At 36.2% G+C, this 9244-nt stretch overlaps 1 long non-coding RNA gene across 1 annotated transcript; it reads left to right on the top strand.

Annotated features, from left to right (window-relative positions):
- Positions 1-314: 314 nt before the first annotated feature.
- On the top strand, positions 315-4902 carry LOC122929749. The gene is made up of 4 exons (XR_006387996.1): positions 315-373; positions 938-1008; positions 3225-3269; positions 4843-4902. It is a non-coding gene; the product is annotated as an uncharacterized LOC122929749 (long non-coding RNA).
- Positions 4903-9244: the final 4342 nt, after the last annotated feature.

Genomic DNA, 9244 nt, shown 5'->3' with positions numbered 1-9244 from the left:
TAGAATTTAAGCAAATATCTTTATTTATTTAGTTGGGTAATTAAAGGCCGCAATGCTTATTACTTAACCAATTAATTATAATCTGGTTAATCCAATTTATTCTCAAATATAAATAAGTAAATATTTAAACCAATAAACCATATAACACTCAGTCCACTCAGAGAGTGACTTAACCCCCGTCAATAAGCAAAGCGACAAAATAAATAGGGAAGGGAGGGAGGGAACTTGAAAAATACTTACGTGAATGAGCCAAAATCGTTATTTTCTGTTCTTTTATAGGTTCTCAAACTGGCAGTTAAAGTGATCTCCAATCAAATTTGAAGATATCAGCGCAAGCACCCACAGCATCTGGGTTAACCCATTCTTCACATAGGTAAGTAAATAATATAATCAACATATTAACTGTAATGTTAGGTGCCATGTCATCATGGCTCACCACACTGAATTTATCAGTATGGTTCGCTCCATGATGTCATACGCTCCAATTCACAAAATAGAATAAATCATCACTCAAAATAGAATTTAAGCAAATATCTTTATTTATTTAGTTGGGTAATTAAAGGCCGCAATGCTTATTACTTAACCAATTAATTATAATCTGGTTAATCCAATTTATTCTCAAATATAAATAAGTAAATATTTAAACCAATAAACCATATAACACTCAGTCCACTCAGAGAGTGACTTAACCCCACAACGCCACATAAAAACAAGTGGCCCAATAAACATTGCAAGCCTTTAATAAAAACCATTATCAATTATGTTCTGCAAATCTGAAATGAATATATCACATCCAATATCAGAAAGCTGATCATCCTTTTCTTGGTAAAGTCCTCTAACGAATCCTTCTAATTCAACATGTCTGTAATTGCCATGACCAATTTCCTTCAAATAAATCTCCATTTTTTTTATTAATTCTTTTCCTAATTGTTTCCAGAAAGGATAACTCAGAATTGAACCAAGAAAATTTTGGGATGATGTCAGAAAATACGAGTACAACACCATCAAGTAAGTAGCATATTTTACATAACAATTCTTTTAATTCATAAATTAACAAATGCGTTTTGATTTTTCCCAAATCAAACGAGCCAATATGTAAAATAAACAGGTCAGGTTTCGACATTTTTGAATATATAAGGCTGACATTCTTGAAGATATCAGAAATTTTAAGGTCAGCAAAGGAAAACCAGTTTATGGAAAATTCTGCTGAATAACCTAAATTAACAGTAGAATGTCTAAAAGCAGATCTTCTCTCAGCCAATTGAATCAGTTCATCACCAAAAATCCATACAACTTTTGAAGGTCCTATATCAATAATGGGGGATTTGAGATTTTATTGTCTGCAGCAATCTCGCTTAATCTTAGAGCAGCAAAGAAAGCTATAGAAAATGCTGCAGAAAATAAATTGGTTTCATATTCCGAAGAACAAACTAATACTAAATTACATATGACCTTTTGTAACAATTCAATAGATAAAGGGCTGGTCTTAACATTGTGGACTGACTTTCTTTTGATACCTTTAATCATTAGTTTAATGATAAAATTATTCAGAATAGAGCTTTCGCCTTCTAATTTAAAGAAAAAAGAAATGCCCGATAATTTTTTAGAAATAGAATCGGCTTGTAAACCGTTGTTGTAAAGATATATAATAAATTTGATAAAATTCCCTAAATTAAAATCAATGTAAGAAATTTTTTGAGATATGCAGAAAAGCTTCCAATCCAACCATGCGGCAGAATATGCTGCCCATGTATTCTTGGCTAATGAACCAAAATTAAGTTCATTAGTTAATCCTCTGATATCTCCCAAAGATGAGTTGGACAAGGAATTCCCATTCGGGAAGCTCGAGGTGTCATTAAGAAGAATTCCTTGAAGCGCTGTCGGGACAAATAATCAGCAATATAATTAGTTTTCCCAGAAATAAATCTAGCTTTTATCCAAATGTTAAATTTTAGACATTGAAAAACTATCTTACGCAATAATGAAGAAACTAACGGAGACTTTGAAGTTAAACAGTTTATGGAAAAAACTACTCCCATATTGTCCGACCTTAGCAGAATTCTCTTATTCTGAAACACTGAGGACCAAATTGTTAGAGAAACTAGAACTGGAAATAATTCTAGAAAAACCAAATTTTTTGAGTACTTGTTATTAGTAATCCAATTTAAAGGCCAACGTTCGGCAGACCAAAAGTTGTCAAAATAAGCACCATATCCAATAGCACCAGACGCATCTGTATAAAGAGACAAGGTGTCTGAGCCAACAAACTCTTCCTGCCAAATGGTGTGACCGTTAAATTCACATAAAATTGCAACCAAACTGAAATGTCATCCTTTAGTTGTTTGGTGATGCGAATATGGGATCGAGGTGAGGACTTACCTGATGTGGCAGCATACAATCTTTTAGAAAAGACCCTTCCCATGGGAATCACACGAGAAATAAAATTAAGAGAACCTAAAAGAGACTGAAGTTGTTTAAGCGTAATTTTTTCTTTTCCGGATATGCGAGTTAATTGTTGAACAGTATTCTGGATTTTTTCCATTGGTATGCTAAATTCCATTGTTACTGTATTTATATCTATGCCCAAAAACTTGAGATTCGTAGTAGGATAGACAGTTTTATCTACAGCTAATGGAATGCAGAAATATTTAGCTATACCAATGAATCTATTCAGAAGATTCATACAATCATCCGAATCTACACGACCTATAAATAAAAAGTCATCGAGATAATGTAGTAAAAATCCACTACCTGAGTGAATATCCATAACCCAGTGTAGAAAAGTTGAAAACGCCTCAAAATAAAAGCAAGATAGGGTGAATCCCATGGGAAGGGCCATATCATAAAAGAATTTATCGAGAAAATAAAAACCCAAAGAATTATAACCGATGGGGTTTATAGGTAGTAGTCTGAAAGCAGATTTAATGTCAGCTTTGGCAAGAAGAGAATTGCGGCCTGCTTTTTGTAAAAAAGACAAAGCTTGATCAAATGAGGAGTATTTCACACTGGCTTTATTTTTTTCCATCTCATCGTTAAGGAACTGAATTTAGGATAAGATAAATTGTGAATAAGACGAAAAGAATTTGGTTCTTTTTTAGGAACTAAAGCTAAAGGAGATATACGAAAATTCAAGAAGGGGGGAGAATCAAAGGGACCAGCAATCCTACCTGCCAAAATTTCAGATTCAATTTTTTCTTTAACAATGTCAATATTTTGTTTTACAGATAACGCATTTTCAACTAGAATGCAACCTGGACCCACAAATTCAGGTATGAAAAACCCATTGGTAAAACTGTCAATTAATAAATTAGCCATCTGAATGTTTGGGTAATGACCTAGCCACTGAATTATTATTGGCAAATTCAGCGGAGTCACCTTGTTTAAACGATTGAATTTCCTTGTTAGAAATTGGGAAGTGAATACCTTGTTTTTTAAAACATTTTGAGGCTGAATGAGAACCGGCACAGAAAGAACACTCGTGTCGGTATTTGCAATTATGTTGCCATCTGCAATGCGACTCGTTAAATGCGAAACAGATACCTTTTTTGACGTTAATGAAATTGGGTTGACGAAAAAGATTGTTTTTGTTAGGGAGCATTAAATTCAACCAAAGCCCGACATCTTTACTACCCCAATTTAGATTCGGATATACTGCAAGTTTCTGACGAAAGGATTCGTCATACAGACACCAACCCATTCCGCCAAAATTTCTATATGCCTCCAAAATAGTATCTACATGGTAAATTAAACCAGTACAAAGACTAGGAAATTTTTCACCCAAAACTGCTGCGTATATATTAAATGCTTGCAGTCAGTTAAAAAAGGATTTCTGGTGTAATTTTCTATTTTCTTCAGAATCTGATTTTTTGTCTTTCAATAATTCACTTTTTAAATTCTCACTAGATGAAGGAAGAAGAGAAAAAATTTCAACATATTCTTTTCTCCAAATTTTTTCTTTCACGCTCAAGGGTAAATGAAACCCTAATGGAGAAATTTGACACGCCAGAACTTCTTTAACAGATGTCTCTTTTATACCTGAGTTAAATTCAAGCTCAGGAATTACTGCCATTTCAGGGTTAATATTGGACATTTTAGGTACATTAGTGAACGGTTGAATGGTTGAATTAGCAGCAGTCAGACTATTAAGGGTATTAACTTGACTGACATCTGCTAATCCAGACCAAACATTTTTTGGTGACTCATCCTTTTTAGATAGGTAAAGTAAAAATTCATCAAACAACTGAATCTTCAATTTAGAAGAATCAATGTCAAGTGAATTAATCTCTTGATTAATAGTGCCCTGCGGTTTGCAGTCACTTAAAAAGTTATAATTCAGCTCACCAGAAGCAGATGATGTAGGAGGATGATCAACTGTTGAAGCAGGTGATGGCTCCTGAGTGACAGTTGAATGCTGTTGAAAATGACGCCGTTGAATTTTCCTGCTGGCTCGGCTTGAAGATAAGTTGGTTTTCTTGGTCTTAGAAGGAGGCGCATATTGTGAAGGGGAATATGCCCTCTTGTCTCTCCGCTGACGTTTTTTAATCGGCGAGCGGGTCTCAGGTTTTTCGCGCATGCGCAAAAAATTATCGCAGGGAGGATCGATCAGTTCGGCGCTCGCGCCAGGTACTGCGCAGCAGACGGGATTAGAAGATAAAAGAAGCTCTTCTTGCTGGTCCGGTCCTTGCTGTAAGCACTTCCTCAGCCATTCTTCTCCCCCTTTGCTTTCTGCTCTGAAAATAAGTTGTTTCAACAGATCTTCCATGACACAGATGAACGCAGGTCTGTCTCTTGAAAAATACTTACGTGAATGAGCCAAAATCGTTATTTTCTGTTCTTTTATAGGTTCTCAAACTGGCAGTTAAAGTGATCTCCAATCAAATTTGAAGATATCAGCGCAAGCACCCACAGCATCTGGGTTAACCCATTCTTCACATAGGTAAGTAAATAATATAATCAACATATTAACTGTAATGTTAGGTGCCATGTCATCATGGCTCACCACACTGAATTTATCAGTATGGTTCGCTCCAAGAAGACTCCCTATGCGTGTTACTGCAAGACACAGTGTTCCACACCACTATAAAGGCTCTCTGCAGCCAGGAAATAGCTGTTTTTTAATGGGATTTGCGACAAATAAATTCAGATCAAACTAAATTTTTTCTGAACATTCAGCAAACAGGAAGAATCAAATTTTGGAGAAATTTGCTCATCTCGAACTATAACTAACCATTTTTGCACTACCAGTTTAGAGGTTGTAAGCTTTTAAAGGCTGCAGAAAATTACCATCACTGTTTCATGATTTGAAAGATAAAGAATCCTTGACTGTTGTTGCTCATCAGAAATGCTTTTTTCACTTTATTCAATCTGCACTGTCTTCGAATTTGGTCTGTAAGTGCTAATCCTAAAAAGTTATAGTTTATGCCTCATTCACACGTCAGTGAGCTAAAACCTGGTGAGGCTCTAAACACAGAACAGGTGCAGACCTTTCCCTTATACTTTATCTCTGTGGAGGCTCCACTCTTGGTTTTGGCTCACAATTACTGATGGGAATCACTGACCAAACACTGATCTGTAATTCTCTCTACACCACCATTTGGGGAGACATTGTTTGCGCCTTAAAAAGCAATAGTCCTGTAGGAGAATTATCTCTATAATATAGCACTTGATGCATCATAGGTACATTGGGAATCTGTGTTTGGCTACATTCACACGACCATATGTATTTTGTGATCTGAAAAATGCGGATCAGCAAAAAATATGGATGATGTCTGTCTGACATCTGTATTGCATCCAGGTTTTTTTTGCAGATCCATTGTAACAATGTCTACCCTTATCAGCATATTGGACAGGAATAGGACATGTTCTGTATTTTTTGCGGGGCTACATAAAGGATATACGGATGCGGACAGCACATGGTGTGCTGTCCGCATTTTTTGCGGAACCATTGAAATTAATGGGTCCACATCCTATCCGCAAAAATAACAAAAACGGAATGGACACAGAAACAAAATACATTTGTGTGAATGTAGCCTTACTCTGCATATGTGTTGGTTCCATTGTACCTTAGCAAAAAAATTAACATTAGGTATCTTTTCCATTTAAGATCACTTTCACATAGAAAATCTAGACTTCTACATTTTCTTAAAGGATATTTTGGTTGTAACAATCTATCTTTAATCCACAGGATAGGAGGTGACCATTAAACTGATGAGGGTCTGACCACTAGGGCCTCCACAAATCATAAGAACAGGGACCCTGCATGACCCACTGGAAAAAAAATCGAGCTGTAGATCAGGTGCATGCACTGATGCTCCATTCATCTCTATGACACTGCAGGATATAGCTGAGCACAAGTGCCATCTCTGGCAGTGTGTATGTCCATGCAGTTAAATCCCCCCAATCTAATCATTAATAGGGGATAACTTGTTTCAGCCCAAAAAAAAAACAAAAAACTTTAATCATCAGTAGATGATGCTATAAATGCTATGCACAGTAGCTGGCATGTTTGCAAAAAATCATAAGAAATTCTTTTGTACTGTATGTATTGAAACCAGAGCATTTTATACCGGATACAAAATGTATTTATTTTATGCACTTATATAGCGCTACTATATTCCGCAGCTCTTTATAGACATTATAATCGTGCTGCCCCCTATGGGACTCACAATCTACGCTCCCTATCAGTATGTCTTTGGAGTGTGGGAGGAAACCAGAGTACCCGGAGGAAACACACACAAACTCCATGCAGGTGTTGTCCTTGGTCAGATTTGAACCTAGTACCCCAGCGCTGCAAGGTACCAGTACTAACCACTGAGCCACCGTGCTGCCCAAAACTAATCAAGGCAACATTTTCCAATTAACTATTAGAAAAAATGCCTATTTCTATGTATTTCTATATACTTTTACAACAGGTAAAGAGAATGAATATACTAATTTTCCTGTTATCCCAGTTTGACTTGGTTGGGCAGTTATGGCTTTTGTCCTTTTCCTTTGTCGTGAAGTAGATAACAGCCTGTGGACAGATTTACTTGAATTAATTTTTAATACATTTAATCTTCTGTATTTTGGTCCAAAGAAAAAGCAGACAATAGATTTATTGATTTGTAATGTGCATGCAAAGTTTTTCTTTTGAAGAGAATGAAAATAAAGTTTTTTTATGTTCCTTAGCCACTCTTTTCAACCAAAGGACTCAAATAAAGAAATATGTAGGAAAAAAATCACACTGTTAATGGTCTGTCTCAAATTATTTCCTTTTTATTATTTAAGGAAAATCAATTTTGAAGCTGTTGAGCTTTAAACAAGTTCCATTAAAAAAGATAATTTTCTTGAGGGCTTAGGCAATATTATACTATGTAAATAGAACTATATATTTGCTTATTTAAGTAATCCATTCATAGAAACGCTTTTACATATCAATCAATCTTTTTATCACTCCGCACATTGAAGTTATTCTCTGCCGCTATATGAAGATACTGTAAGTCTGGAAATCCCTTGCTGTTACTTTGTAGCTAGAGTCATTTTAATCAACTTAAGATGGCTTTCTCATTCTAGCTCTGTTCCCCTTCAGTAAAATTGTTATTGCTAGAATTTCAATAACTTTACATACCCTATGCAAGCTCTTCATTTCTTCAACTGTTCTTCTTTGTATGGAAGTGAAAAGTGCAAGAGCCATTGGGGCCTTTTTAGTGTCCTCTGGAAATTTTCATTATTATGCTCCTCTGCCATGTGATATTTTCTCAGTTTCCATTACTCAGGAGAACTTATTACCATCACACTTCAACGACGTCAGATCATTTTTGTTCCTTTAATGAAGCCTTTAGATCGCCAGTATAGAATATTAATGAGCATATGGACTTCTCATATTAATCACACTTTATAGAATTAAAATAACTATGGGTTTTAGCATTCTATTGTATCCACTCCTGGTTTCTGTCTTCTCTTTCCTGCAGTGGTACAAAGCAGTTACAATGGTTACAACCATGTCCTGATGCTTAAAAGGCCGACAGATTCATACGTTTTTTAGGGCCCATCCTCAGCAAGAGTCAAGAGTTTAGCTTTTATTGTGTTTTACATTGAATTGATTTTAAAAAAATGAATTTAAAAATGTTGAAATAATTAAAACATTTGGTTTGTGTTGCTATATTTTGCTACCCATAACTATTTTAATTTCCCAGAGAAAGAGCAAGAGAGAGAGAGAGAGAGAGAGCTCCGTGATCAATGTTTTTTGAAGAGTGAGCTGTAGTTTTTAATTGGTACAACTATGAAGCAGACAATTTTTTCATCCATTTTATTTATTTACTTATTTTTCTGTAGAGCTAAGGTGACCAAAAATGTCAGGTCTGGGATTTTTTTTGTTCAGCAGTCACCAAGCTTGATTAATATCAAGATATTTTAATATTTAACATTTTAGATGCACTGATAACAATTATATAGAGAACCAGTAAGACTCTATTTAGAAGCTACTGCAATCTGTCAGATAGTAGTAACAGATTCCAATAGCTTATTAAAGGAGTATTCCCATCTCAGACAATGGGGGCATATTGCTAGGATATGCCCCTATTGTCTGATAGGTGTGGGTCCCAGCGGGACCCGCACCTACAATGAGAACAAAGCAGGGAACGCTGTGGCCGGAGACCCCAGGAATTTCCCGGGGTCCGTCCACCACCAAGCACTGCTCCAATAGAAGTGAATGGGAGCGCACCGCGCATGTGTGGCCCATGCTCCCATGCATTTCTATGGGGCAGACGGCAATACCCGAACCAGCGCTCGGCTATTTTCGGCGCACCATAGAAATGAATGGAGGGCGGCTGCTCATGCTCAGTTCTCATTGTAGGTACGGGTCCCACCTATCAGACAATGGGGGCATATCCTAGAGATATGCCCCCATTGTCTGAGATGGGAAAACCCCTTTAAGAGTATTACTGGATTATTAGGCTACAAACATTGGTACCTAACGGATTAAATTAGACACAATTTTTTACTTATATTTTTATCACTTAGTGAAAAAGGTGAGCCTTTTGTGGACACATACACTGACGAGCAAAAGGGTAGCAATGTTTTCAACTTTTGACTTTCAGGCTCCATATCTCACCATCCACTACAGCTTTGAACGTGAGACTACCATCATTCTATAGACAATCATCTTGGCGGTATCTCAGCGAAGAAAACTGCCAAACTGCATTATGTGAGTGCCATGACAGTTGGAATAATACGAAATGAAATCTGTCCATCCATTCCGAAGCCA

The sequence above is a fragment of the Bufo gargarizans genome, chromosome 2 (assembly GCF_014858855.1).
Source record: "Bufo gargarizans isolate SCDJY-AF-19 chromosome 2, ASM1485885v1, whole genome shotgun sequence".
Classification (NCBI taxonomy): domain Eukaryota; kingdom Metazoa; phylum Chordata; class Amphibia; order Anura; family Bufonidae; genus Bufo; species Bufo gargarizans.
This window is presented reverse-complemented; position numbering and strand designations above follow the sequence as displayed.